The sequence below is a fragment of the Haliaeetus leucocephalus genome, unplaced genomic scaffold (genome assembly GCF_000737465.1).
Source record: "Haliaeetus leucocephalus isolate CR32 unplaced genomic scaffold, Haliaeetus_leucocephalus-4.0 Scaffold144, whole genome shotgun sequence".
Taxonomy (NCBI): Eukaryota; Metazoa; Chordata; class Aves; order Accipitriformes; family Accipitridae; genus Haliaeetus; species Haliaeetus leucocephalus.
In genome coordinates, this window is record NW_010972580.1 from 2,614,019 (window position 1) to 2,622,023 (window position 8,005).

The 8,005-nt window shown below is 46.3% G+C and overlaps 1 protein-coding gene across 2 annotated transcripts in view; it reads left to right on the forward strand.

The window, feature by feature from the left end:
• Nucleotides 1–69: 69 nt before the first annotated feature.
• KANSL1 (KAT8 regulatory NSL complex subunit 1) overlaps nucleotides 70–8,005 on the forward strand; it is a 98,806-nt gene continuing 90,870 nt past the window's right edge. The window contains exon 1 of one of the 2 annotated variants that reach the window (XM_010561403.1): nucleotides 70–267. The gene's annotated coding sequence lies outside the window, so the exon portion shown is untranslated. The remainder of the gene's footprint in view (nucleotides 268–8,005) is intronic. The other variant, XM_010561401.1, reaches the window with a different exon arrangement.

An 8,005-nucleotide genomic window follows, 5' to 3' on the forward strand; every position in this document is an offset into this window, starting at 1 on the left:
TGGAGGTAGAAGGAGGGGGGGGGTACGGGAGAACGGGGGTCGTGTGTGTCGTGCTGGCTGTGTCCCCCCCCCTCCCCCCTTTGCTGACAGCCCTTTCTTTCCTCAGGTCCTGGATTTTTTCCACCTCCTCGAATAAATAAAGAAGAAACTTGCATACCTACCAGGCGTCGGCGGAGGCTGGAAGGATCCGGAGGCCCTCCCCGCGCTGCCGGCTGACCGCCTGGACCGCAGGTGGCGAGGATGGGCCTGGCCAAGATGCCCAGCGAGGTACGGTCTCCCCCGCTTCCCACCTGACGAGGCCAAGCTTTGGGGTTTGCAAACCGCTGGGTCGGCCGGGCCGAGCGGCGTTCGCAGGCGGTTTTTTAGTTTCTGAGGGTGCGGGATGAGCCTGGAGCCCCTGCACGTAGTTTCTTGGTTGAATGCGTAACTTTAAAATGGAGGTTCGGGAATACGGCTGAAAATGTGGATTCATCCCGCGTGTGTGCAGGGTGTTTCTCTCCCCAAAAACCGTGCCGATGCCCGTACGTAGCGAAGAGACGTGTAGCCTCCTCTTGGGAGTGCGTGTATGTATTTCCTGGTATTACCCGTCCTTGCATGCAACAGCATCGAGACATCAAGGTATGACTTGCCCAGAAAAAGAAAGATCTCTTACTTCCCCCCCCCCCCTTATTGCATGCATCCTTAAACCCCAGGTTTACATCAATCAGGTCCTTTTTACATGCTGATATAATCTCGCTTATACATCTACTTATAATATCAAGAGAGTTTTGCGTGTACCTGTCAGAGCGGTCTCGGCTTTGTCCCATGAAAACCAAAGGTTTTCACGCTCATGTTTCCGTGCCTCTGGCTTCCAGTGCTTCTGGGTCTGGAGTGGAGGGCGGCGAGGGTTTGCTGATACTTGTTTTGAAAAGTCACCTCTTACCTTGCTAATGTTATTACAGGTAAAGAATTGTGTCCTAAGCACTTAAGTACAGCAATCAAGTTCTGTGAAGCTGAATAAAACCTAAAGGGAAGCACTAAAGGGAAGGGTATTTCCTTCTTTTCATAAATCTTCAAGCCAAAGCAGCCTGACTTTAGGCCAATTATGGAGGCTGAATTTAGACAAATTCTCTTGTAATGGGAAAACCAAAAATCTTTACTCAATCCTTTCACACTGACCTTAGACAAATCTGCTCTGGTATCTGATCTGCAGTTGGCTAACACAACAGTAAATGCTCTTATTCTTTGTACACATAATAACAGTACGTTGTTATGTGGGCTTTAAAAAAGGAATTAAAACTCCCTGTTACAGGTTTTGGAGGTTTTCACCAAATTTCTTGGAAGTCTGTGTTCCTACAGTTCCTGCTGAAACTGGTAGGAAGTCAGCAGATAGCTCCTCCGGAAACTGGTCCTTATTTCCAGAGTGCCACACGCTGATGTATTGGCTAAATGGGGGTTTAGCATGTGGCTGCGTGGAGCTTGACACCTGTGTGGGTACTTGTGTAGCCATAGGGTGTTGTCAGCCCTGCGATTTCAGTGTGTATGCCAACTAGCGAGGGTCTACAGCAGTCAACAGTGATGTTGCTCTGTCTAACAAAACGTTCCAATTCCAAACGTGAGCTTGTTAGCCTCGTGCTTCAGTCTGGAAAACTTGGAGGAGTAAAAAGGTAAAATTTAAGAGCGCTCAAGCCATTGTGAAACAGAGAGACGGTGTATCTTCCTGTTGATGGCTGGGAAAGCTGCAGGTAGTGCCCGCGCTGTGCAGCCTGGCTGCTGGAAAGAGAACCCCGTCTGTGGATTTGGGAGGGCACAGAAGGCACCCGCTCGCTCCAACGGAGCGGGTCAGGGATGGGCACGTGGGAGGATAACTCCAGGTCCTTTCTGCTTCCCACAAGCTGGCAGGAGCCGAGGGGAACGAGGCACGCCTGTGGCAGCCGGTCGCACGTAAGTCTGCTGGAGGGTGTACTGAGGAGGATGTGCAGACTGTCGTCGTGTCGGGCCGTCACGTCCGCTCGGTGTTTTTGCTTAGAGGCGTTCACCTCTTGTGGTGAGGATCTAGTTGGACCTTGTTTTTTAGAGTGTATGAGTGTGTCATCTGTTCCTATGCCAATTGCTTTAAGCCTCTGATTAGTACCTATTTGAGTGCTTTTGTGTCCTGTATCCCTGACTTGCACTCAAACTCTAGCGCCTAATATTATCGTCACAGTTTGCAATGCTTTTTCATCATAGAGGACAGCAACTCCATTATAGCCCTTAAATTTTATAAACCTCTTTACCTGCAGCTCCTCAAAGGGGAGGGAGGGTTCCTCAGAGCAGAGGAGCAGGAAGGTCTGCCTGGTTCTTCACATCTAACGGGCACAGGAAAAAATCTGCAGACTATGCTGCTCCAAAGCTCTCTGAGCTGTGTTGGTGGTCGCAGAAATGGGAGACTCGCTACCTTTTTCCTCTCGTTGCCATTTCCCTGCCGTCGTCTGGGCACCGATTCCTCTGAGCTAGACTTGTCATAGAAAGTATCGTTAATAAGGAGAGCATGTAGGGACTTGACTTTTTCCACCTATGATCTGTGATGTCTGCCTGCATTGCCGAGGGTTTGAAGGCAGGTGAATTTGGCCGGGACTGAGGCATTTGTGTGAAGCCCTGAAGCTGGGGGCTCAGAGGCTTGCAGATTGTGTTATCTCTGGAACAGAAGCTCTTGGAGCACAGCTCTGATCTCAAGATGCTAGGTGACTCTTGGGCGTGACCAAAAGAGTAAATAATCTAATATCCTGGTTATCGGCTATGTTTCAGTCTGGTTAAACTGCTGCTCCGGTTTAGGATTAAACTGAATTATGAGCAGCTACCAATAGAGTGGTAATTTTTTCCCCGAGTCTGGAAATCCAAACAGCAGTAGAGTTGTTCCGAGTGCCCCACAGCAGAAATAGAAACTAATTCTTCTGTTAGTGGATCTGAGAAAAGCCATGTGAAAAAGAAGGCTATAACATGAATTAACAAACAGAGACTCTTAAAACTAGCGTTCATTCTGCTTGTGGCAGAGGGAGAGCTTTTGCATCCCAGTGTCAGCAGTGACCGGAGGCTGGCCTTGGGCGGTCTCAGATTTGCTGTTGACTCACGAGGGGAAATGTGAGGTGCAGGATTTGGTGCAAGTAGAAACTATGAAGACGTTCTGTGAGCCTTAGCCGTGGCTTGTGGATGAAGGAAAGTACATCAAAACTTTCCAACTGGAAGACGGAGGGAGGGTTGAGTTATGCAGCAGGTATTAGTCTGGTCTCCCTGTCAGTCCCGTACTGCTGGTAGCATACCCCTGCTTGTTACCAGTTGCTGGGTTCCGAACTAATTCTTTTATTTATGTGAAACTCCTTAACCTGTTTGTCTGCCATACAATGGAATGGAACATTACCCGTAGCAGTGGGAACAGAAGTGTGACATGTCTGTGCTGTAACTATACAAAACCCATAAGGTGTATTTCAGTGTTGAGATTTGAAAGGCTTGTCCCCTAAAACTCAATTAGCCTATGTCTCATGGTTTTATAAGACATGGGCTTTTCCATGGTAAGTGGAGGATCACATTTCCCTCTCCTTTCCTTTTTTTTTTTTTCTTTTTACATTCCCACCCCTCCCCCCCCAATATAACTACCTATAACCTGAAATGGATGGAATGCAACTTTTAAAAAGTGTCCTATCACCTTACTTATTCTGCTATTCATTTGTATTTTATTTTACTGCTCGCATCATTAAATGTCTGGGATCATACAGTGTACTCTGCGCAAAACATACTGATTTCTATAAAGAAGTATTGCCTTAATTGCTGCCATCATGGTGTTTCTTAAGCAAATACACAAGAAAGCTGATGGGATCCGAGGCTTACCCTTGCACCTCTTAGGCAGTTTCATACACATGTTTTGGATAGATCTAAGCCAACGTGATAATATTGTTGGCAGTTCATGGGGACCTACATGATATGGGGTTACAATTAAATGTAGGTTTGGATGCTTTACCCTCAGCAAGTTGATAAAACCTAGCTATTGGTCCCCAGCTGGACTAACAGCTTAAAAATTCAGGGTGCTTTATTGTGAGTACTCAGCCTGCCCTTCTTCTTCAGAAAGTATTTGACTGTATTCCCCAAACTGGTACAAATAGAAGTTCCCATGAGGACTTCGGGAATTCAGGCTCTTCTGTACAACGTACATCGGTCCGATGCAACAGTGTGGAGTATTCGAGTACTTTTGGGCATGATGAGACCTACGTCTTTGGCAGGGACTCAAAAATACAGCGGTGAAGTTTGTTTGTTACCTTTGTTAAATAGTGTTACATTCCCAGCCTCTCATCCCTATGGAAACCATAGAAATACATTTCACAGTTGAAACCATAATTGATTCAAAATAGCTTATTACTATGTCATAATAACAAATGCCCCTTAACTTCACAGAAGATTAAAATAATTTCCCCCCTAGCCTGGGTAACAATAGAGCTGTGACCTTGAGAGGTATGGATGTTCTATAAACTGGACTCTCCAATATGAGAACAAGCAACGTGTGTTGTCCTTGAAATAATGAATGTCTGTATCAGATGACTTGATCTAAATCATCAAGGGGGTTTTCAGACAAGCAGTGTTGCTTCTTATGTGGATCACTTGGCTTTTTTAGTGAGTAGTATATAAATTTCCTGTTTATATCAAGCAAACTAAAACTTAATCCATCGATCTAGAAGTCCCCAGGGAAGATCCAGGTTTGTAGCTCGACCTCAGGATTTGTTAGTAGAATAGAGACCTTGCTGTTCAGGGAGGTATCAGGGTTGCTTAGCTCTACCAGCCTCTGCACTGTTTACTGTCATGTGGCTCTACTCTGTGTTTAAGGGCTTTGCTCTTTTTCTTTCCTTTCTAGTGAGCCTTTTCAGAATAGCTGGCTGGGATGTGCTGTGTCTGTCACAGCTAAGGACCACCTTTCTTAATGTCACTGGACACTTTAACGTTGAAGAAGAATATCAGAAGAACAATGATCACTGCTAAGGTCTCTTGTTGCTACAGCTTATCTATATTTAGCTTTAAACCAGACAAGTTTTGCATATTCTGAAGCCTCTGTGGCCACTGACATTTCAGTTGGCTCCTGTTTGTTAGGATGTCTGATGAGGTTGCAAATGAAGATGCAGAAGTTGTGGTTGTGTCTGTAGGGAGTCTCATTGCTGTGTTCTTTGGTGGCCATTGCCTTCTCTACCTTCAGGATGTTTCTCAAAATGATCTAGCATCTTTGCAGGCTCAGAAGTCTCCCTTTGTGTGTCCTAGCATATTTGTTAATGTAACTATATGTACAACTATGCATATACTTATTTTATAGAGACTGTTACATTTCTGAGGCAGGTACAATCAAAGCAAGTCATGAGGATTAGTAAGTAGAGGCAATGAACCTCTGTGGGAAAGACGAGGTAATGGTCAGGTATGCGCAATTGAGTACGTAACACTCAACCATATATTGAACCCTGTGGTTTGTGTGTTCTTGACGCTTTGTAGAAGAGGGCAACTTCAAAGAAAGACTTAAAGGATGGTGCTGTAAAAATGTGGATTCGCTGGGGAGAGCTCCTCTTGTTCACGTGGGGCATCTCAACACTAGTAACAAAGCTGTGCCAGGGACTCATGGGCCAGGGTAGCTGGTACAGGAGTAGCGAGGTGACCTGGAGGAGATGTTGCGGCACTATTTTGAATGGAAAATGGAGACTGGAAGGGCTATAAAAAGGTATGTGTCAGAGGCCAAAGTTGTATTATTTTAGACTGCACAGCAATTTTTGCTACATCATCTCCAGATCAGGTTGACTGATGAAAGCTGTAGATACATCTGTGCTGCAGGAAGATCCAGATCTGTACCAGACTGTCAAGCTAGAGATCTCAGCTCTTGGTTACTCTCGCCTCAATTACCAGAAAATTCTGCAGTGCAGAAGGAACAAAAGATTAGAAACTTTATTGCACAGGAATTCTTTTTCTTTTTTTTTTAAACTTGTCCACAACAGAGTGCCCTCCCTCTTCTGTTCCAGTATATAAATGCATGTATTGCTACTTCTGCTTTTTAGCTGAACTGAATTCTAGGTATTAAAAAAAAAAAAAAAAAAATCAGAGGTATGTATGCTGTCGTAGGGTCCTGTGTCCTGGCTTCCTAAAGAGCTGTACAAGTGTGTTGGGGAGAAACAGATCAGGAGTTCACCATGCGACTAACCATCTTTCAGAAACACTATTTCTGTTACCCTTAAGAATAGAATATATTCTCTGTGACCCCGTTCTGTGCTGGATATGGGGTTGCTGATAACACACTGTCCTGATGTCCTCCTTGGCACTGCTTCCTTGTTGACTTAAAGCCCAGTTCAAGGTCCTTAGACTCATTTTTCAACGTTCTGCAGGAAATTGCTGAGGCTGGGTCGCTGGTGTGTTGGGATGGGGAATGGCCATCTAGGAGCGGAGGACTGTGACTGCAAGGGACAGCATGCACAGGAGCAGAGCTGGTGGTCTGCAACTCCCTGCTAGGGCATGAAAAACAGCATCGGTCTCTCTGCTGTCCTTTGCAGGACACTTTTCTTGAAAAACACTCAAGTATGAGCTGAGTTTTGAGCTTTTGCATTGGTCAGCAGAAATACAGTTGGTAGCTGGCCTCTGGGGTAGTTTTAGCCACGAACGTAGGTGGCCACACAGGCCTGCAGAAAAAATGATGAAATGTGTTGCCCATGGATTTCCTGACCCAAAAAACCCAGCTGTAATGACAGTTCTATGGCATGATTTGCTAAGCAGTGTATTGGATTTTAAAGAGCAATAGTAGTATCTTGGCTCTGTATCTCCAAACCCTTTTTAAAGGAGAGGAGCATTGCTTTTCCCCTTGTGTGCTGGTGGGATTTGAAGCAAGAGAGGGAAAGAAACTTCTCTGCGTGTGCTGCATAATCCAGATCAGGACTGCCCATACTGGCTACAGGAACAGTATTCATAGGTCTTACCTAATTCTGCAGTGGAGACAGTACAACTTTTATTTTTTGCTCTAAACCCAACTCCCTAGGGCAAGTACTCCTCTCTGACAGTGTATAACAGCATGCACTGCTGTAGTTTTTTCCCTTTGCAGACAAATGATGGTATAAAGCACTTTTTTTTTTTTATTGGCATAACTGCATTCCTACTGTAGAGGCAGCATAGCTATAGCGAGGGGGAATTAGTGTGCTGGCTGCAATAGATACCAAATCAAAATTGGTGTGTAGACCCGCCTGAGGGGGGAGAGTGCCTTTGCCTGGCAGCAATATTGAGTGGTTTTGTGGCACCCTGAGCGTGTCAAGTGAACGTGCACGCTTCGGCTCCAGCTGTGCTGGGGGACAGATCGGTGTCACCCTCATGCAGATGGCAAAACTGAAGGTCACAGAGGTGAAATGGCTTCTGCAGTCCCAAACTAATGCTTTCCTGCTCCACTGCCTCTCAGGGCGACCTGCGCGCGTAGTGAGATGGAGTTTGTCGAGGAGAGGGAGAAAGGATCCTTATGGTGGTACGAGAAACCCTCTTCTGCTCAGCTGCAGACCACCCTCCCGAGGTTTGCGACCCTGCGTGTTGGGTAAAAAGCCTGTTTTGTAGCCTTTGACATTGGGGGCCGCAGACCCCCAGGTGCAGAGGTGCTGGGGGCATGCAGACCTCCATCGGGAGCCCTCGAGGGGGCTGGTACGGCAGGAGGTCCTGCAGCCAGGGCTGTATTTTGCAGTAACGGCTCCCAAAGCTGTGCTGGCGTTGGGTGCTGTGGATTTAGGGATTTTAATGGAATTTTTAGGCAGAATTTTTGGGAATAAAGCTGAAGAGCTTGGCAAGGGGGAAGGTGAAATGAACCAGTAAAAAGCTCCTGGGGCTGCAGGTGGACGTGGAAGAGTGAGACGTGTTGTTTTGGGGGGAAAAGCACTTAAAACGGTCAAAGTTTTTCCCTGCAGGGAGCGGGCTTTGGATGGAAAAACGGGAAGTGTTGGGGTTTTTTGGGGGGGTGGGGAGGGAGAATGCTTAAAACAGTGCCAGTTTGTGCAGGGAGGGG